The following is a 23,546-nucleotide window of genomic DNA, read 5'->3' on the forward strand; positions in this document are numbered from 1 at the left end:
GAACAAAAAGGTTATTCATACATTTGAGGGCTATAATTCAGAAAATAGTATCATCGTGTATAAGCAATAATATATAAACATATATATATATTTCAGGTTAATGTGAAGGTACAAACAACTAGGTTACAATGTTCACATTTTAGGTACAGTTCCTCTTGTTGAAGTGCCTGGTTTGTTGTAATGAAGACTGCCCTGCACATAGCTTGCAAGTGTCCTCAAACTATGGCCTGCGGGCCCGCCAGATGTTTTTGCTGCCGCTGCCTGTCCCGCTTAGCAGCTAACTCATCCCAGGGCCCGCAGGCTGGCCCTCCAATGGTCTGAGGGACAGTGAACTGGCCCCCTGTTTAAAAAGTTTGAGGACCCTTGGTAGGGGCTGAGGACTTTCCCACTTTGACTAATGAATGCCAGTCCATATTCAGACAGGCCTCTGGTTTCTTCATGGCTCCACTTGGCATCAGATAATAACTCTTCCATATGATCTGAGAATAAACCTTGCCAATATGAAAGTTGAGATTACTGTTTTAGGCCTACTGTTTTAATGTCCTACAGCCTTATGTTTAGCTACAGATAGATATAAAGGGTTATTAAGTATAAAGTCCTTAAATACTAAGTTTGACAATTGATATCTCTGACATTTCACTTTGACACTTCTTGTTTTATTTTTACTGGGAAGGTACATCCTCATTCTTTCAAACACACATTTTGGCATGTGATTATCTTTCTAATTTTTCATGGAGCGATATTTGTGAAACCATGGATAAGTTAAAAATTTATGTTATTTTCAAATATGAGATCCGTTATGGAATCATTGCAGTGCAGACAGTTCAAAATATCAACGAAGTGGTTGGGAAGAATGTGGCTAATGAGCACACTGTACGCTGATGATTTGAGAAATTCTGTTCTAGTGATTTAATTATGAAAATGAGCCACATGAGTGACTGAAGATCAAACTGGATAATGATGAGCTGAAAGCTATAGAGGAAATGAATCCATCTCAACCCATGTGTGAATTAGCAACAAGGCTGAGGTTACTATTTCAACAATATTGGACCATTTAAAACAAATTGGCAAGGTAAAGAAGCTGGGTAGATGGATTCTGCATGAATTAAATGAAGATCAGAAGAGAAGTACTCTCTCAAAGCTTGCCTTTCTTTGCTATCATTACATAAAGGCAAACCATTTCTACACTTCATTTTTACATATGAAAAAATGGATTATGTTTGACAATTGCAAGCATTCAGCACAATGGGTAGATAAAGATGAAGTGCTGAAGCACAGTCCCAAACCAAATATTCATCAAAAAGCTAATGGTGTCTGTTTGGTGGCCAAGTGCTGGTATTGTCCACTACAGCTTCATGAAACCTGGTTAATTGATTATAGAGGATGTCTGCTGCAACCAGTTGGACAAAATGAAGAGGATGCTTGTGATTAAGCAGTCGAGCCTGATCAATAGAGACAGGCCAATCCTCTTGCAAGACAATGTTCAACCACGTGTCTCACAAGTAATGCTGCTCAAACTCAAAGCTGGACTTGGAAACTCTCTGTCATCTACCATATTTGTCAGATCTTGTACCACTGAAAGGTTTAACTTATCTTTCTCTTCCAGTCTTTGGAGCACTTCTTGCAAGGAAAAATATTCAATTCTCAACATCTTTTGTGATTTCATTGCCACTCACTCTCCAGGCTTCTTCTTTGCTGCCATTTAGATGGCAAAACTGTCTATAGTTTAGATGCATACTTTGATTAATTGTACTACTTCTTGTTTGAAATATAATAAACTAAGCATTTAATACAAAATCAGACATTAGATTGAATATACTTAAAACGGTCATTCTCAGGGCTGGAAATAATACAAGTACAATAGGGAAGTAGATACAGATTGATTCACACATTGACTCCACACAGCGCCACCAGTGTGGGAAGTACAAGATGACATATAAAGTAATGACAGCTTATATGATCCTACAAAAGTATTCTTAAACCCTTGGTCTCAGTATACAAATTGTCTACACATTTTATGGATTCATTCTCAGGTTTAATTTGGACACCAGAGTATGAGCTTTACTTTCCTATTTTAGTTTTTGGTATTTGGCTCAAAAGAAAATTTCTGTATAGAGAAAATCAATATGTTGGAGTACCTGAAAATAACTTAACTTTTAAAATAATTGCATGCTTTGCCAGTGTGAGGTATGCATTTCTGAAAACTTTTTTTTATATTTTATAAACTTAGAAGAAATCCCCAGTACTTTATAAATATTCCACCACTATGTATTGAGTACATATTACATGTAACCACTACCCTAGTGGTATAGAGAAACAGTGGTAGTATTGTTCAAAATGATGAGCCTAATTCCATTTTTCAACTAAAAGTATTGCATGGGCCTTTTTGCCTATATACTGTGGCAATGGAGGCCCATTTGCTTCTATAGCGAATGTATCCAGCTCTGCAAATTTTCTTACTCTGTACAACTATCTTTCTCTTCCTCAATAAACTTAAAAAAATAAAATGAATTAAAAGTATTGTATGTTTATATTTTATATTTACATACAATTAATAACAGTTTTGCCTTATGACTATTAGGCAAAATCTCATTAGAAGGATTGGCTTAACCACTTGTGAAGAAATGAAGCCAAAAATTAATTATTTAGTGAATTAAAAAGATGAACAATATTTGTCTACATATTTTATTAATCTAAGGAATGGACCTTTTCTACTTTGCAATACATATCTTCCTTTACCCAGGTGTTTTTATAATCCTGGTCTTTAATATTAGACTCAATTATCTGCCTAAAATAGAGCTTCTTTACATAATTTTCTTGCTATCTTATAATCCATAGAATTTTTATTTTGCCAGAGGAAAAGATAAAAGTGAGAAAGATTGATGGTTCCTATTTATATTAAAAACTGAAAGAATTTAATGCCATATTTGCTTTTGTTTCCAGTCTTAATTTGTCATTCTAGTGTCCCTGGGGGAAATTTGTGCAGCAATAATTCCATATCATATAAAATTGCTTTTCCTTAAATGTACATGGAATATTTGCTTTCCTGGAAGGTATTTCTTTCACAAAATTGTTTCATAGTTTGAGTAATTAAGTCAACTTGGAAATGGAGAAACTCAAGCACAGAGAAATATTAAATAACATTCTCAAGCTAGTATCTGCAATTTTTGACTTTGATGTGACTAGACTAGGTGGTGATTTTTTCACCAAGTCACATAACTATCTGCTATATGTAATACAGAATTTCTACAAAGTTGAAATGTTTCTTTAATTATATAATACTATTCAAGACAGATAAAGTCTTTGCCAGTCAGGCCACATGGAGATGCTACTCCAAGTAGAATATGAGTATGTGTTCCCTTCCATAATTAGTGATGAAATCTCACTTGTCATTACATTGGAAAGAAGGAAGCACATTGATTTTTCATGCTATGATGAATGTCTCTCTGCAGATTTATTGAGTGGAACATATTTACTTGTTTATTCCAACATCTGCTAAACCTGTTGGTATCTTATTAAAATAGCAGATCTAAGTATAAAGTGGTATCATTGGATATCACCATTGGATTAGTCAGGCAAGTTTAACTGGGCAAAGGTTATGTTTGAAACATGTGATACTCACTATTTTTATAGGTTGGATTATATTCACTTCAATAACAGAGTCATTCTAGTAACAACCAATGAGAATTGGGTTAGGAATTCTACCTAAACTTGACCCCACCTACATGGATTAATAATGATATCAATAGCTATTTGTATGGGACATTATTGTTTGCAAACAAATTCAACAGATAATATCTGACAGACAAAGTAGATATATAATGCTAATTAAGAAGACCAGGAAATACCAGGCACCCATATGGAGCTTTACTTGACTTGAGCAGATTCAAGTAGCTTTTCAATTACATCTTGATAATTTTCCATATTGGAGCAGCTGGAAAACTTGGAAGTTTCCTTGATGAGCCTATCACATTTTTCAGTTTATCTCAATCTTATCACTTGTTCAGGGTTTGCTTCTCTAAATAAATATCTCTGGTTTTCCTGGTCTATTTGTCATTCTCATTTCTGGTCTCCTAAAGCATTTATAGTCAGCATCCCACTATTTTTATACTTGAAATATACTTCCATAATTATATGATGCTTACAAAGTTTTGTTTCACATGGTCAGTTCCTGAGAATGTCATGGGCAAATATTTTATTAAGCCCTTTATTTGAAGGGAGCACATACCCACCAAATCATATGCAAATTTTATTTTCTTGCACGCATTGCCCCCTTATGCCACAATGGCTTCAATATATCTCATCTCAATAACTCTCCCAATACATACCACAGGAAAAATATTCTTCAAGGGTAAACATGATTCTAGTTATATAAGAATAACAAGTACTGTAATGGACTTTGCTTCCATTGTAAATAAATAAATATTCTATATAAATAAAGAAACCTGAAAAAAAAATACAAAACAACAGGTTTCAGACGTCAGACAACAGGCAGATTAAGCTGTGTCTCATGAGAGACGGGAAACAATGAAGGTAAGCCCCATAACTGTCCCTGTGTTCTGTCTTTAAGTGTTCAGTGAACACTTGTTTAGGGAGAGAGAACCCAGGTAGAGCTTGGTGGTTTAATGAAGTGAAGTGTCAGAGATGAGAGTTTGTGGAAACTGAAACAACTGAAATTGGTGGAGCACAGTATCAGAAGAGAGGAAGGTTGTTAGAAAAAAAGCTCCAGAATTCTGCACAGAGGGTTCCTTAAATCTTTGGGTGAAGACTAAACTGGGTATGTACAAGGTAAAATCCAATGGGGGCAAAGAATGATTAGGAAGCTGTAAGCCAAACAGTTCTCAAAGGTCATATTAGGCTAGGAGACATTCTAGTTTTAACCAGTCAGAATGGAAAGACTCATTGGACATGTGGGGCATTCAGTAGAGATTCCCAGAGAGCCAAACTTAATTAGACCTGCTTAAAGAAAGCTTAGAAACAAATCTTCAAAAGTTGAGTTTTTTTGATTTAACTTTCTGAAAAATTAAAAGATCACATTTTTAATTTTTTGTGGCTTTATAACTTGATGTATCAGATAATCACCAGTTAGTTCTTATCTGTATTGACTGTCTGTATTTTTTGAAAGTGGTAACAAATGCATAAGTAACCAAAGCATGGAGTTTGTTAGGTGAATTTTCATCTTCATTACATTTTCTGGACAACTGCACATGGATATGGTATGGGACATTCCTTATGCCTTTGGCCCAGACAGCTTTGTTGAGTTTGGTATCAATGTGCATATCTGGGGTCCCTTTCTCTTTCATGGCAAATTTCCAGATTTCTTTGAGTTCCTGAGGGGCACTGCTTCTTGAAGCCCACTCCATGGATGCACTTATGAATGTTGATGGTATATGTTCCAGTCATTACCTGGTTGATGGCAGAACAGTCCTTCTTCTTTTTGTCACCCTTCTTTGTGGTAGCCATTCAGCTGGGCCCAAGTTGGAAAGAGTGCAAGAGATTGTCAAAGATTACACTTTTTAAAGAAAAACAGATTTAGATACTAAAACACATAGAATACATACAACAGCATCTAATCAAAAAATACTAGAGATTGGAAGAAGCAAAATTATACAAGGTCAGACAGTTGTGTTCACCAACTCATCCTCGTAAAAATTCTACATATCTCATTGCTGAATATCACTACAGCCATGTTCAAGGTACTCCCCTAGGGAAGCTATACTCTGTTGCTAGTCTACCCTTCAAATAAATTTTGGAATTCTTTTTCTGGAAGGGCCATCAGAGCTGTTGTTGATGGGTATTAAGTTCACAAACTCAACCTAGAAAAAAGTGGTGTATACCTCACTGTGGTCACCAGATGGATAAGGTGAGTACTTCAAAGGTGACCATAGTGATATTCAGCAAGGGGGTATGTAGCACTTTTTCTAGGATGAGTTTGCAAACTTAATTGTGAGACCTCATATGTGATCAGTTATAAAAAAAAATTTAGGCATGATAAACAGATCTAGAAATGACAAAGATGATGGAATTAACAGACAATGAATATATAAAACAGCCTTTTAAAGTCTATTTTTAATATTCGATAATTTAAAGTAAAACACAAACATAATAAGTAGAGGAATGGAAGATGTAAAAAAAAAAGTGGAATTTTGAGAGCTAGAAATATAAATACATGAATTGAAAAATTCACAAGATGAGCATAACATATTAGACACTGAAGAAGAAAACATCAGCAACTTAAAGGTATAATAATAAACACTATCCTGAATAAAGCTCTTGTTTCTAGAATATAGAAAGAATACAATAAAATTCAATAATAATGTAAACATGCCAGACAAATCTGGGTCACTTTTATTTAACAAAATTGTGGGTGGGATCCCCAAGTTGAAGGTCACATAATTTGATCATGTCCAGGTGAACCAAATATTCAAGTGGGTGAAACCTATGGCTCACACTGAGGAATAGGGATTGAATTAGGAAGCAGACCCTAGATGGCAGGATCCAGAATTCAATCAGATCAAGCCCTGACATCACCCATGGCATGATGCAGTCAGAGCATGTTTCCTGGCATCAGACCATTGCAAGATCCAGTCAGATCATACCTCATTACTCTATGCTTATCAAACCCAATCCAGTTTCCAGCTCAGGGAGATAGATTGTTTCCTCTTGTCTCCTTTCAGTCCACTTGCAATAAAATGCCGGTTCAGTCCACTTTTCTCAAATGCTGGTTCCATGGTATTGTCTTCTATGCACATTGCTTGTAACAATAAGAAATGAAATAGCTAATTAAAAATGAGCAAATACTTGAACAGAATATTTCACAAAACAAGATCTATAAATGAAATGGTCAATTGGATATGAGAAGATACTTATTGTCATTATATATTAGAAAAATGTTAATTAAAACCATAGTTACCACTATGTATCATTAGGATGGCTAAAATAAACAAATAAACTAACAATAACAAGTATTCTCAAAAATGTAGAGCAACTAGAATTCTCATTCATTGGAGCTGGTGCCATAAAATGAGAGCTGCTTTGGAAAAGTCTAAAACAGTTAAAATACACTTACTAGATAACCAAGAAACTTAGCTACTTTTCTTTTGTTTTCCTAGCAAAAATAAATACATATGTCCCCAAGTAACACATATATGAATATTCATAGATGTTTTATTCAGAATAGCCAAAAACTAGAAATAATTTAAATGTTAATTAGATGAATGAAGAATTAAATTGTGATAGAGTTAAGGTTTTTAAAAATGTATTGTGGCAAGAACACTTAGCAGGAGATCTACTCTCTTAAATTTTTAAGTGTACAAAATATTATTGCTGAGTATAGCACAATGTTGTATAGCACATCTCTAAAGATCATTGATCCTGCTTGACTGAAACTTTATGCCCATTGATTAGAAACTCCCTATCCCCCCCAGCCCCTGGGAATCATTATTCTATTTTTTATTCTATTAATTTGACTATTTTAGATACCTCATATAAGTAGAATCATGTGGTATTTTTCTTTCTGTGACTAGCTTATTTCTTTTAGCATAATGTCCTCAGAATTCATCCATGTTGTCACATATTACAGAAATTTTTAAATAATTTTATATAGTATTCCTATACATATATGGTATATTTTCTTTGTCCATTCAACGATTGATTGACATGTAAGTTGTTTCTACATCTTGGCTAATATGAATAGTGAGTGTACAAGTGCTAATACCTCTTTGCATTCCTGATTTCAGTTCTTTTAGATAAATACTTGGAAGTGAGAATGCTGAATCACATGTATATTTGATTTTTAATTTTTTGAGGGTCCTATAAACTGTGTCCATAGCAGCTGTACCATTTTGCATTCCCACCAGTAATGTGGTAATATGGAAGGTTCCCTTTTCTCCACATCCTCACTAACATTTCTTGTCTTTTTTTTTTTTTTCCTGGATAATAGCTTCCCAGATAGGGGTCCAGTGAGAGCTTGTTATGGTTTAGATTGCCATTTCCTTGATAATTAATGATATTGAGCATTTTTTTCAACTACTTCTAGGCCATTTGCATTTCTTCTCTAAAGAAATATCTATTCAGGCCTCCAGCCCTTTTAAAAATTGGGTTATTAGTTTTTATTAACCATTGAGTTGTATTAATAGCTTATCTATTTTGGCGATTAATCCTTTATCAGACACATGGCTTGTAAATATTTTTCCCTCATTCCATAGGTTATGTTTCACTCTGTTGAAGCAGAATATTACTCAGCAATAAAAATGAATGAACATTGGCTTGGATGAGATAAAAAGAAGAACTAATCCTCCTCAGGACCCTGCCTTTGCCCATTGCAGTGCAATTATTGTACTTACCTCACTAGTTTTTTTTAAATAGTTATTTTTCATAATAATGTTATTCATTAGCATAAAACCTGAACTTCTAATACACTAAAAAACCTGGATGAATCTCAAAAACATCATGCTGTGTGAAAGAAGATGACACCCCCCCCATATAATATATTTTATGATTCTACTTATATAAAATTTCAGAATAGGCAAAACTGTTCTATAGTAAAAGAAAACAAGTAAGTGTTACTTAGGACTGAAATCGCAAATGGGCTTAAAGAGTCATTGTGGGTTGATTGAAGTGTTTTATACTGTGTATCTAGGGTGGTGATAGCATAAGCATATACATTTGTTGAAATTTATCCTATACATAAAATGGGTGTATTTAATTGTATTTAAATCATGAGCTCTAAAGAAATGAATTTTAAACCTTTGGGGAAAGCTACTAAATATTAAGAAGAAAATACTTCTCTGGTCTTTGCCATGTGTGTCCCTCACTCTACTCACCCACTTCTTCCTGATTCTCTGTTGCAAAAGTCCATGAAATTAAGTCATTAAGTAAGGCATTCTTGAATGTTTAGGAGGAAAATGGGTAAGACACAGCAAGTAAGCTGGAATTATCCGTAGTGGTAAGAGGTAAGCAGAATGCTGGGAAAACTCATATGCCATTTTAATAGTGTCATAGTCAAATGCTTTTATTGGTTACTCAATTTATAAATTAGACATAGTTTCTCTTTCAAAAGCCTCACAGTCTTACTAAAAAGAAAAAAACTGTGGAAAGTGGCATCATAACAAAAGTATGGAGAGTTGTGAGAGTTCATGTGTATTTCTGACAGAGTTTTAATATTTCATTGGGCTTAATGTCAGCCTTATTTCTCAAAATAAGTTTTAATCAAGAAAGCAAAGATGACCTTTATACATCCACTGAGTCAATGTAAGTGCATAATCCAATGTTAAGAAAATACATAAAGCTTAATAAATTTATAATTGCTGAACCAGTTTTTCAGTTAGGCTTAGGTTTGACAGAATGCTCTAAACAAAAAGCCAAATAACTATGAAATTGGAAAGAAAAAAACTTTTCTCTCTCCTATGAAAAGTCTAGTGATGAAAATTCCAGGGCTGGCAAATTAGCAGCACAGTTACCAGGGGCCCAAGTGCTCTTCTGCTTCTTCACCCTTGGGTGCCTCTCATTCACCTTCAAAATGGTCCAAGGTGACTGCTAGGGTGCTGCAGTCCATCCTGTACTGATTCTAGGCAGGAAGAAGAAGTTTGTTGGTGGTAGAGAGGGCTACATATGAACACCCTCCTGGGGAATTGGCAAGAGCTTTCCCAGAAGCCCCAACCAATTTCTTTTGCTTAAGTCTCATTGGTCACAGAAAGTTGCAGAAAAACTAACGCTATGATTTGAATGGATCCTTCCAAAAGCACTTGTTAGAAATAATCACCAATGCAACAGTGTTGGATGTGGGGCATAATGAGATGTATTAGGTCACAAGGGCTCTTCCCTCGTGAATGGGTTAATGTCGATTTCAAAAAGGCTTGAGACTAAAGAATTTGATCTCTTACTCTTTCTTGTGTGTTCTCTCTTGCTCTTCTACCTTCAGCCACAGGGAGATGCAGCCAAGAAAAGCCTTCACCAGACACTAAGCAGTTGCCAGCACCATGCCTTTGGACTTACCAGCCCCTAGAACTTTGTACCAAAAAAATCCTTTCTTTATAAATTACCCAGCTTGTGGGATTCTGTATTAGCAACACAAGGCAGACTAGGACAACTAGAGAATACTGTCTTTTAGCTGGGCATATTGCCTCCCTGGATAAAATCAGATTTTGTAAGAAAGAACGAGGGGGTATGCAAATTAGGTGGTCAACTAGCCATCCTTGCCACAATATGTTTTTTAGTAATCTCACCTTGTGAAGGCTATCTTATAAAATTGATGATATTCTGATCAGGTTTTGGGTTGTATCAACTGATTTCTTTTCCACAGGGAAAAATAATCATATTTGTAGTGGTAAATGCTGGAGTTCTTGAGGTTCCATGTGTCTATCTCTTCTGTAATATTGAGATATTTTTCTTAGCACATAGGAGAAATAGTTTTCATGAATGGCAGGAAGAAAAATGATACAGAAATTGAGAAAACTCCCTGTTAAAGTGATGGTATGTGGGATATTATGGCTATTGCAAAGGTAAATTTTGTTCTCTGCTTGCAAGTCAGCCTCCATGATCTTTACACCAAATGGCAAGTCTCAAAGAAGAAAGTTACCTCTGAGTAACTTTTAGTTACCTGAGGGAAGTGTCAATGAGTCAGATAGATCAGATTGACCCTCTGTGCAAAATTCAGAATGGCTAATTCTCTTGCAAAACAAAATAGCACAAATAGACTCTACAATAATTTAGAAGCACTAGTTTTTCCTCATGCCCAGTAGCTAGAGATAATAATTAATATTAGCCATCAAGGTTCCAGCAACACTGAGAAATTGAATTATCACTTTATTGGTCTCTCAAATAGGATAATATGATATTTTTCTAAATCCTTTTGATCTGTGGCAGGAGGAATGTTGTTCTATTTGAAAGCACTGCTATTATCAGTAATAGTGGAAAGGATGGTAAATGGCACTCAGACCTAGGGCATCTCATTGTGAAGCAATTTTTTATTGCATCAGCTGCAGCAGGTGCTATGGAGAATGAAATTTAAGTATGGTTTCTGCCCTGTGGCCCAGATCCATTTTGCAGCCATTATTCTGTTTTTCAGGACTAAATGGCCAATTGTGTAGTTAGGTTTTTGCCAGTGCTTTTGTTGACAGTAGCAGCATCCATTTTTTGTAATGAGAGGTATGTACAAAATTGAGCAGGAAGAGGAAAAATAGATGAATCACAAAGCCTATTAGAGGCCCTTGAAAGTTTGGCCCAAGTGCTAGTAAATGCTAAAGGGGAACATATTTACTGTAGTGGAGATAGATTAAGTGGATTAAATTGGTAGATAATTGACAAAAGTATGTGGGAAAATTGAATGAATGTAATGGGTAAATAGCATAGTGCAAATGGAACAAATTTCTGCTGTCTAAATTGGGAACAGCCAAGGCCAGTTCTTACGTCATCAGGATAAAAAGACTGCAGTTTTCTAAGGCCAGAATGTTTTAGTCTGCCATGAACATCTGATTTGAAGTATCTTTAACTTAGCAATGCCTTTCAGAAGAAATGCGTTACTTGGGTAGAGAAAAGAGTTACAATGTAAGATAATAAGTCTATAAGAAGGTGTAGAGACCAGACTCATATGTCCTTCCTTCCTTCCTTCCTTCTTCCCTCCTTCCCTTCTTCCCTTCATTCCTCCTTTCCTCCCTTCCTTCTTTTATTCATCAATCAATTATATAATAAATGCTTCCTACATACAAAATCTGGAGAGTGAATAAAAATATTTTTTATTAAAGTCATAGCAACATGCACCATTATAGAAGTATTATAATAGAAAATAATTATATTATAATTATAATTAATATAATTTAATTAATTAAATATAATTAATAATTATATTAAGATTATAGAAGTATTATAATTTTACACTCAAATCATTGTCCATTTTTAATTAGTCTGGGTATATGGAATAAAGTGTAGGTATACATTCATTTTTGCATATGGATAACCAATGTTTCTAATATCATAGCTGAAAAAAATCTGAATTATCTTTTCTCATTAAAAAAAATTCTATACTTTTGCCAAAATCAAACGGCCATATTTGTAGGGATCTATTACTGGACTCTTTGTTATTCTGTGAATTGATGTGTGTCTTATTTTTCCACCAATACCGCACTCTCTTGATTACTGTAGCTATATAGTAAGTTTTAATATTGGATAGAGTGATTTCTACAACTTTATTCTTTTTCAACAATTTTTTTTTAGCTATTTGAGTTCCTTTGCCCCTTCATATCAATTTTGGAGTCAGCTTATCTATATCACATAAAATCCTGCTAGAATTTTGGTAGAAATTGCATTAAATCTATAAATCACTTTGAGAACAATTGAGATCTTTACTCTGTTAAGATTTCTAGTTCATAAACATAGTATAACTTTACATTTATTTCTGTCTTTTTTTTTTTTTTGAGATAGAGTCTCACTATGTAACCCTGGGCAGAATGCCATGGCATCACAGCTCACAGCAACCTCAAACTCTTGGGCTCAAGCGATCCTCTTGCCTCAGCCTCCTGAATACCTGAGACTACAGGCACCTGCCAGAATGCCCAGCTATTTTTAGAGATGACGTCTTGCACTGGCTCAGGCTTGTCTCAAACCTGTGAGCTCCGGCAATCCATCTACCTTGGCCTCCTAAGTGCTGGGATTGCAGGTGTGAGCCACTGCACCCAGACTCTTTGATTTTTTTTCATCAACATGTTGTAGTTTTTAACCTATACATTCTTACCCTCAGGTTTTACCCTCATGTTTATATACCTAAGTACTTTATATTTTCATATTATTTAAATGGTAATGTATTTAAATTTTGGTTTTGAATTGTTCAATGCTTGTATATAGAAATACAATTAATTTCTGTGTATTGACTGCATAACTTGCAACCTTGCTAAATGAACTTAGTAGACATACATGAGGAATTTTCGAAGGGATTTTATGGAACATCATAGGAAGATGACCCTAGAAAAGAAGCAAGAGTGGAATTTTCTCAGAAGAGTGCAAGCACTCAGTGGAGGAATCTCATTGAGTGTTCTTTAGAAACAAAGTATTGTCAATCTCAAGAGAGACAGGGCTTTCGAAGCAGTGAGTCTTTCCCCCTCTTTCCAGCTTTTCCCTTTCTTTTCTGTTAAATAGCATTTAATTGTGTATTATGAAATTGTATATGATTGTTTTTACTTTTTCTTTGCCCAAAAATACATCACATGGGTTTAGACTAGATTCAGTCCATTAATGAAGGAAGTGTGGTGTTTGTGTGAGGCAGGAGTTCAGAAGGAACTGGAAAATTATCTTGGGAGGGCAATTGGCAGGTTATTGAAGCAGTCTGGGTCTCCTAAGGGCACAGAGCAACTGAAATTCATTGTACTGTGGTGGGTAGATACACATTTTTCATTTGGGAGACACAAAGTTTTATTAACTTTGGATTGAATAGAAACATCTATGTACAGTAGTATTTTAGAAAAGAAGCATTAATGTCTGTGGAAATTTTCTTTAGAAGTGGATTTCAATCTTCCCCTCCTACACATGTGTATACTACTCAAATCTTGGTCACTATTGTAAATGAAAGAAATGCTTTTCTGAGAGGCATCATACTCTTGAGGACAGCTGAAAACTTAATTATCATGCACTGTTCCCAAGGTAATGATGTATCCTGTTTCCTACTCACTGATCCCACCAAATCTTAACTAATTCACTCACTTGTTTCAGAGGTTTGGTATGTCTACAGAGCCCTGTGCAAGTTCTATACACCAACAAGAAATACTGAATTGCCTTGGTCTCATAGTAGAAAGAGAAAGCAACAAAGAAGAAAAGTGGGCTATTTGTAAGGGAGAAAATGGGCCCACAAAAGGCAGTCATTGAAAACTAAATATGGAGAACCCTCAAAGAACTCAAGCTAGACCTCCCATTTGACCTTGCAATCCCATTACTGGGCATCTACCCAGAAGGAAAAAAATCCTTTTATCATAAGGACACTTGCACTAGACTGTTTATTGCAGCTCAATTTACAATTGCCAAAATGTGGAAAGAGCCTAAATGCCCACCAACCCAGGAATGGATTAACAAGTTGTGGTATATGAACACCATGGAATACTATTCAGCCATTAAAAAAATGGAGACTTTATAGCCTTTGTATTAACCTGAATGGAAGTGGAACATATTATTCTTAGTAAAGCATCACAAGAATGAAGAAGCATGAATCCTATGTACTCAATTTCAATATGAGGACAATTAATGACATGGTGGGGGTAGAGGAAGGGGAGAGCAGAGAGAAAGAAGGGGGGGTGGAGTCTTGGTGTGTGCCACACCTTTTGGGGGCAAGACACGATTGTAAGAGGGACTTTACCTAACAAATGCAATCAGTGTAACCTGGTTTTTTGTACCCTCAATGAATCCCTGACAATTAAAAAAAATACTTAATTTTCAAGTATTTTCAGGGTCCAGGAATGAACACTGACACTATTGCATTTAACAAGTGAGGATATAGGTACATGGAAAGAAGATGTAATAGGACTGAGGCTGATTCATATGTGATCCTAGACACATCTGTACATATTTCTTGGTGAGTTAAGGCGAGTCTCCATGTTTTGGATGTGCTATCATGGAAACTCATCCTATGTATAAAGATTTTTTATTTTGGGTCATTGTTCTGTTTGTGTGTGTTTGCATGATTTTGATTTCAACCATTTGAAAAAAATTAAATCTGGAGATTGAAAAGGCCATCACAATGCTGTTTAGTTTCTTTCCCTAACCCATAGCAGCTTAGAAAGGTGTGACTATGACACTAAGATAGAGATCCCTGCTTTTCCTCTCCCCCTTCTTCCCTATCTCCCTTCTTTCTTTCTTTTTTCTTAGAAATCTATAGAAAAATCTCTCATTTTTGAGTGATGCATTCCTCTGTCTAATGACTCACCCAGTAAAAGAAGAAAAGGGATGTTTATTTTGCCCCAACATTAGCTTTACAAAAAGAATGCCAGCATTTGTACCAGCAGCAAAGTTAACAAACCTACATTATCTGTCGCAGCCTTTCATTAGACTCAGCGAGCGTGTCCCACAGTAAAGCACAAGAGAATTTAATCAAAATTAAACTTGAAACATAACAAAATAAATATACTGGCAGAGCATTATTACATATAATTAGTGAACTTAAAGAAAATAAATGTACAGTAACCAAAGTGAAATTAGCATTTTAATTTTATCAAATTTTGTAGAAACCCTCAATTCTGGAAGCTCTAGAATTTCAATTTTTCTGTCAACAGATAAAGAATACTAGCTCACCTTTACATAAATGTATTTTTTTTTTTGGCAGCTTTTGGCCGAGGCTGGGTTTGAACCCACTGCCTCTGGCGGCATATGGGGCTGGTGCCCTACTTCTTTGAGCCATAGGCACCGTCCCATAAATGTAATTGTCTACCTACCATCGCATTTTGTATATTGTATGCCCTTGTTGTTGTGATCCTACCTAATTTTAGACATATAATATCACCATCATATGCCTAAAATTAGAAAACTAACTCAGGCTCCAACCCTAACCTAAACATCCTATTATTGAGCAGTTTTAATGCTTAATTGAATATTTGATAATGTCAGACTTGATGGAACAAAACTGATTTGATTCAACTTCAAGAATCAAGTCAACACTGAATTGGAAGAAATAATTAAATACCAGACAAATACCATGATGAATCACTAGCAAGCTCCTGATATTTCATGGTTTCTTTTGCTAATTTGATAATTTTGACCTCTAACACCACCAGTAGCTTGAATAAGTTTAACTAAGCTTCATTAATTATCATAACAAACTTATTTACTGCCAACTGTATACTTGGCACTCTCAGGTGCTCATCATTGTTCAAAGGTGAGCAGAGCATTCTTTCTCTCTTGAAGGAGCATATACTCACAGAGGAGTGACAGAGAAGCAGCCAAATGAGAGCTGTATATATAAAAATACCAGTTCACTGTTATTGAATCATTCCTATTTGTTAAGTGTGTATTCTAGGGTGAACAGGTGTATGCAGAACTGCCCCCAGAGGTCGAGGGGGCTGACAGACCAAAGAAAGAGGATGACAACTGCAGTTTCTCAGAAAAAAATATTTAATAGAGACTTACAAACAGAAGTGATGTCTCCAGCAGTGGTAAGATAATAGATCCCTGCATTGGCCTACCAGATAGCAAGCTTTTAGGGTAAAATGTGCAGCTGGCCATGTCTCTGACTTTCTGGCTTAAACTATGACCATTGGGGAGGTTAGAGAAGTATCTTTATGAAGGGTTACTTATGGCACAGGCATTGTCTTAAGACCTTGTTGCAGAACACTTAGGTATGCAGGAGTCAACATGGGTTATCATAGTGGCTTTGTTTCAAGGTGGCAGCACTTTTGCCAAGAAACATTTTTCCCACACTATGTTTCATATGCTTCAAATTATTTAGCATCATAAGAAGTTTATGTGGGAGAAAGTATTAGTATATGATATTTTTCGGGTGAGGAACCTGAGGCTTAAGAAGATAAATAACTTTCTTTTCAATTTTTGGCTGGAGTTGGGTTTGAACCCACCAACTCCAGTGTATGGGGCCAGTGCCCTAATCCTTTGAGCCACAGGTGCCATCCAAGATAAATAACTTGTTGATAGTCAGAAGAAAAAAATTCTATCCAATAGTGTCTGACTCGTGTGTTTTTTCTGTTTTTTGTTTTTGAGACAGAGTTTCACTTTGTCACCTGTAGTACAGTGCTATGGTGTCATAGCTCACAGCAACCTCAAACTCTTGGGCTCAAGTGATTCTCTTTCCTCAGCTTCCTGAGTAGCTGGGACTACAGACACCCATCACAATGCCTGGATATTTTTTAGAGAGAGAGTCTTATTCTTTTTTTTTTTTTTTTTGAGAGTCTTATTCTTGCTCAGGCTGGTCTTGAACTCTTACGCTCAAGCAACCCACCCTCCTTGGCCTCCCAGAGTGCTAGGGTTACAAGAGTAAGCCACCATGCCTGGTCTGACTTCTGTGTTTTTGACTTAATTCTTTAAGCATAAAACTTCTAACCATCAACTCTTTTATGGTTTATGAAGGTATAACTCAGTAATGCTTAATGGAATATCACAAAAAGTAATTTTTCCACAAATCAAGAATAATACAAACTGGAAACAAATATAAAGTGGACATAATTGTGTCTGATAGGTCATCATCAGTTGTGTAGGAATTTAAAAGTTGTCTTGTTATTAATCTTGAATTTATGGAGTTCTATAATTCTTTCTTCATAAAACTCCACTTCTGACAGCCTCATCCTTGAAAGAAGTTAATAATTTCTTTCTATAACCATTTTAGCTGCAGTTTGAGAAGAATGTTTATTTTATTATTTTATTTCTTTATTTTAATTTCAACTTTAACCACAGAATTACATAAGAGTTCATATTGGATTTTCAAATAAACTTATAAATTGTCTTTTAATGGTTGATTTTCATCTGAATTACAAGTACATTGTCAAGTATAGTGTTTATTATCTAGAATATTTGATATTTTAGAGATTTGTTTTGTAACCTAGTATGTGATCAATTTTTATAAGATTTCTTCATGAACTGGAAAAAATTACTGTGTTTTGGGGGTATAATTTTCTAAAGGTAGATATGTGTATATTTTGTTATTTTTTTTACTTAAATCTTCTATGGCACACATTTTCTTTTTTGGTCCAGTAGAGAACTATTAAAATATCCCACTCTACTACTAAGAATTTGTTAATTATTCCTTATTATTCTGTCAGTTTTTAGTCTATTTATATTGAGACTCTATCATTTGTAGCAAATAAATTCATACTTGGTAGAATTCCTTGGTGGCATGATTCTTTAATTATTGTAAAGTGTTCCTTTTTATCTATACCAATAATTTTTTTTAAATTCTACTTTTTCTCCCATTATGGGTCACAGTAGCTGTTTGTCTGGTAGAACTTTTCCATACTTATTTTCTTAGCATTTCGGAAATATAAGCAGAATTAAGCAGCATTTTAATCTACCCATATCTGTGTTAGGGGGATTTTATTTGTCTATTTCCCTTATTGTTCTATGTGTTGGGAGTAGAGGGTCTGTGCATGAGGGCTGAGTATCTGCTCTACCGAGGCTGGAAGTACCCTGCTGGGCTTTTGATGGGAGGTGAAAGTACAGTATTCCCTTTTACTGATCCCGGAGTGCTGGTATTCCTTGTTAATGGTCCACAGGGACCTTGGCAACTGTATGGTGTCATACAGTGGAGCAGAGGTTACCTTAATCTTCATGGCATTGGGTTAGTAAAGGGCCTTATGAGTAGAACCAGGACTTTCCTAAAGACTGAAGGGGCTTAATATGTCAAATGTGGCTGAAAAAATTATATCCAGTAATTTTTTTTTTTGAGACAGAGTCTCACTATGTTGCCCTCAGTAGAGTGTGGTGGCATCACAGCTCACGGCAATCTCAAACTCTTGGGTATAAGTGATTCTCTTGCCTCAGCCTCCAAAGTAGCTAGGACTACAGGTGCCTGCCACAAGGCCTGGCTTTTTTTTTTTTTTTTTTTTTTTAGTTCATTTTGGCTGGGGCTGGGTTTGAACCCGCCACCTCCGGCATATGGGGCCAGTGCCCTACTCCTTTGAGCCACAGGTGCCACCTGCCTGTAATTTTTTTTTGCCTTTAAAAAACATGAGAGAAAAATCAGCAACCCAGAAGAAGGGAAAATCCTAATGTACATTTCACGAAAAGTAATTTTTCCACAAATCAAGACTAATACAAAGTGGAAACAAATATAAAATTAGCTTATTTACTTTAAAAAAAAACTTTCAGATTAATATGAGGGTACAAACAATTAGGTTACCATGTTAGCATTTGTTAGGTAAGGTCCCTGTTGTAGCTGTGTCTTGCACCAGGAAGTGTGCTATATACCCTCACATTGTGCCCCTTACCAATCACGAGGGAAGCACATCAATCTCCCTCTCTCCACCCTCTTCCCCCCTCCCCACTTGAAGTGAACTAAGTTTTTCTCTTGGTGGGCATGTATTAGTTCATCTGCTGGCTTCATATTAGTATTGAATACATTGGATATTTGTTTTTCCATTCTTTTATTACTTTACTGGAAAGAATGTATTTCAATTCCATCCAGGTTATACGAAAGATGTAAAGTCTCCATCTTTTTCTGGCTGAATAGTATTCCATGGTATACGTATACTACAGTTTGTTAGTCCATTCACGCGCACTTGGGTTGTTTCTACGTCTTTGTAGTTGTAGATTGAGCTGCAGTAAACAATTGTGGGCAAATATTATGATAAACTCATGTTTTTTCTTCTGGGTAGATGCCTAGTAATGGGACTGCAGGATCACATGGAAGGTTTATTTTGAGTTCTTTGAGGGTTTTCCACGTTTCTTTCCAAAGAGGCTGCATTAGTTTGCAATCCCATCAACAGTGTAAAAGTGTTCTCTTATCACATCTGCGCCAGCATAAAATTAACTCATTTAAAGTAAGCAAATGCATCAGGAGAGAAAACAAATGGATTATGACCTGTAATAACTTACTTTAGAAGACAAGTCAAGATCACTTTAGAGATCTTTAGGCCTTCTGTATTTTTCTTAGGAAAGACTGAGAGCAAATGTTAGTGGTCTCTATAAAAGTACTGCTTAATGTTTTGGCATCTTGGGAATTTGCCCTGATGCCTGCTTGATCACTGTCCAACCCTGGCCATCACTTCTCCTCGACCTTTTAATACTTATGAGCATCTTCCCTCTAATTATAACCTCCTGGCTTGATTGACGCAGAAGCATAGAAGTAAATCAAGTCAGCACGATAACTCAATCCCGGGGCATGCTTAACAGAAACTGTTTTGCGAAGGACTCAATGTTCTCTTCTGTCTAATGTGCAATAGCAAATGTGAAACAGGATAACTGTTAATGAGCTGAAATGTATTTACTAAATCTGAGTCCTATTTCAAATATGTAAATGGATCTGGGAGTTTTAGGTTTGCAATACTACAAGTACATACTTGAAGGAGAGTATTTCTGGGTCAAATTAGTACATGCAGGATAAGATAGATGCTGGGTTCGTGATGTTTTAACGATCAGTGTAAATGTCAGGAATGAAAACAACAGACAAGACAAGGAACAGCTCTGTAATGCCTCTAAATGGTCTGGACTGGCTGATGTTTGTTTCTCGTTCTAATATCTTTTCATCAAACTCTCCAGGGCAGTGGAATGACCCGCCCACATCAAGGGCTTCCTAGCTCTGTGCTCTTTTTCTGTATCTGAGAGGGAAATCTTCTCATTTCAGTTTCAACCAGTGAGCCTCAATGTGCCTTAAATTGACTTACATAACAAAATAAAGTAAAACCAGGAAAATGTAGTAAGTTTTTAATAAATCTAAATTATTTTCTTGTTTACATATTCAGATGACATCCTTTTTACTTTTGGGGATCAAAAATCATTTTGAAAAATGGTATGATGAGTTAGAAAATTTTAATGTGCTTACTTTTAATAAAAAATCAGTAATTTATGTAGCTCATCTGATTATTTTTTCTAATTTTATAGGATTGTGAAATTTAATTCCTGGGAATCATTGATTCAAGCCATTCTTTCAGAATAAAACTTGTTCTTTCAGAGAGTAAACAGATTAAGTGGTATTTTTTAGACTAGAAAAAAGTCAAGTATTTGACTCACATTCTTATGGAATAGATGGAGGTATTCCATGAACACATACTTGGTTTGAACACATTGAAAGTATTTTCTTGGCTCTTCCCTGATCTTCCCTGATACCTGTACTCAACCAAAAAGGAGTAGGTAAATGAGCCTGAAAGGAATTTAGGCCCAAAGCAAGAAACTTAAGTCTTCAGAAAAAAGTCAGTACCATGCCATTTTCAAGGCAGTAAAAATGGAAAACCTTGAAATGATTGTGCCCTTCAGCATTTCTTGAGCTTGTTTATGCCATGGGTAGTCTCTCCAAATTGATTCATTTTGCCTTATGAGAAAAATGTGTATGAAAAATTTGAGACACGTGTCCAAGTTGATAAATTTACTCTCTGTGGACACATTAAGAAGTCATTGGATCCACAAAAGCTCTTTAGCAAGTGAAGATACACTCACACACACACACACATACACACATACAGATCAAGTTCATTGTGTTTTAAAAAAATGTGAATTAATCAATGAACAAGCACATGCATAAGTACATTACACATTGATTCTTTTATAACCTGGTTTCTGCACATGGAATGGCAAAATTCTCAACTTAGTGGCACTAAAGAAGCAGCATCTTAGCGTTGCGTGGCATTGGTTCTGGTTTGGGCCATCATCTGTGTCCCACCAGATCTCCCAGGGGGCTGGTTTTCTTGGAATAGGAATATCTGCGCTGTGAAGCTGCTGATGACCAGAGCTTTTCCTTGGGCTTGTCAAGTCGGTATTTTCAGCTCCCACCGCCACAGCTGCTCTGCTAACGACTACTTCATACCACTGTCCTTCCTCTGTGCATCTCCTCAGGCTATGCGTTGGACACATAATCTACGACATTTTGGATAGTTTGAAAAAGACACAATTATCTTTTCAACAGACAGATTTTACCCACGGTGATCAGTGTTGGGCTGACTTTCCCATGCTTTGCTGACCTGTCCTACCTTCTCTAGCTTTATTAGGAATCCATTTCCCCAGATTACACTTGCTCTCATGGTTCTTGGTCACAAGGTCTCAGGTCTCCTTGTCCTTTAAGATGTGGTGCCCTCCTTGGCTTCATTCCTTTTTAAGGGACCTTCTTGCCTACTCAGGAGTCTTCTGTTCACACCAGCCACCTTTGCTGGTAGGTTCATATATCAAATGTTACCTCATGGAATGTTTCCTAGACTCTTAAGTTCTTTTTGATCCCTGTGGAATTGGATAGATATTTACCACTGTGATTTGAGAAAGAAAAGACTGTGGTAAAATGCTTCTAGAAAAGCCTTTCCAGGAAATACCAGCTCTCCCTAGCCTTGTGTTTGTTCTATCTCCCTTTTAACTGTCTCATTCTTTCATCCCACAGAGCTGCAACTCAGAATTTACTTCTGCTATCCAGGGGAAAAGTCCTTTTCTGTTGTTTTTAGCTCTTTACTATTGCACGAAGAATGACAAGATTTCGTGTTTTTGCAGAGGTTCTAAGACCCTGTGTTTTCTTATAGCTGATAATAAAAATATTGGTTAAACAGTTATCACCTGAATGAACTTTAGAGACTCGTATATATAAACTTAAAAAAGAGGAACATTAGGATGACCTGAAAACTTGCTCACACATAGAACTATCTGAGCCTATAGTACTTCCCCCCCCCATATTTATAGAATACTTTTGCTCAGGATGTAATAGTAAATTAGAAATGGCCTTTGCCCCAAAGGAGGCTCAAAGTTTTGCAGAAGCCCCAAACCTCTCAGAAATAGGCACTGTTTAAACATAGGACCTAGATTCAGTGCTTAAACATAGGCAGTTAATATTTTGTGGATTAGAGACATAAAGAGGTCATTTAGTATGTTCTCATTTACTTTTTTTTTTTTTTGGCTGTTTTTGGCCGGGGCTGGGTTTGAACCCATCACCTCAGGCATATGGGGGCCCGTGCCCTACTCCTTTGAGCCACAGGCGCTGCCCCTCATTTACTTTTTGTCTACCTACACCATAGATATTATTTTTAACAACTATAGCTGTTCTACAGTTAGAAATTAGGAAGGCAATAAAAATGCTTTAATTGCTGCTTCTTGTATTTCATCTTGAAGCTTTTTAAACTTGAACTTGGAGTGAGATTTCCTATAGAGGTACCCGGAGACCAACCTGTGCTCTGTGAACTTTCTCATATCTGTGCTGAGCTACCAGGTTTCAGCAGCTCAGGCTTCCTACTATTAAATCAGGTCTAATAGCCCTGCACAGGGAGTCAGCCCAGGGAACAAGAGGCAGCCACCTTAGCCCCACCAGGCCTAGCTGCCTGTGGACCAGCCTTGGAAACTTTTACCCAGTTAATTTTTTAAATTTACATTTTGGTCACCAAAACAGATGTTCCAAATTTATAAATTTATATCTGCTCTGTTTAGTATAAGAACTAGGTAATAAAGAAGCCAGTTTTGGTAAATAGCCTTAGGGTGACAGTCCTTTGCACCTGGGCAAATAGATGACAAAGTCTGCCAATGTCCCACTGAAGCTCAAGATCAGTGTCCTGAGCTGGATGTGAGTTTAAAATGACAGATGTAATAGCAATTGTCAGGGGTTTTTAACAAGCCCTGTTTTTGTGAAAAAGCAAGGGGATGGATGGGGAGGAGGGAACCCATTTACCAATGCAAATGATGGCTTGCTTTTGTTTTGCACAATATTGAGAGGTGGCGTTAGGTGTCATATATTACCAAATGTCTATTTGTCTATTTGTCTTTGTGTATGGACACACACAAGTCCGCTCTGCATATCTATGAGGAAGTCAAGGACATACATTTTATATAGTAGGATATTAACTGCTTCTAAGTTTATAGAAACTGATGAAAAATAAGAGTCATTCCTAAGTAATTTTTGTAATTAATGATTTTGGATTTCAGAGAAAAGAATTGACCTTCTGAATTTG

The sequence above is a fragment of the Otolemur garnettii genome, unplaced genomic scaffold (assembly GCF_000181295.1).
Source record: "Otolemur garnettii isolate 467f Iridium unplaced genomic scaffold, OtoGar3 scaffold00017, whole genome shotgun sequence".
NCBI classification, from domain to species: domain Eukaryota; kingdom Metazoa; phylum Chordata; class Mammalia; order Primates; family Galagidae; genus Otolemur; species Otolemur garnettii.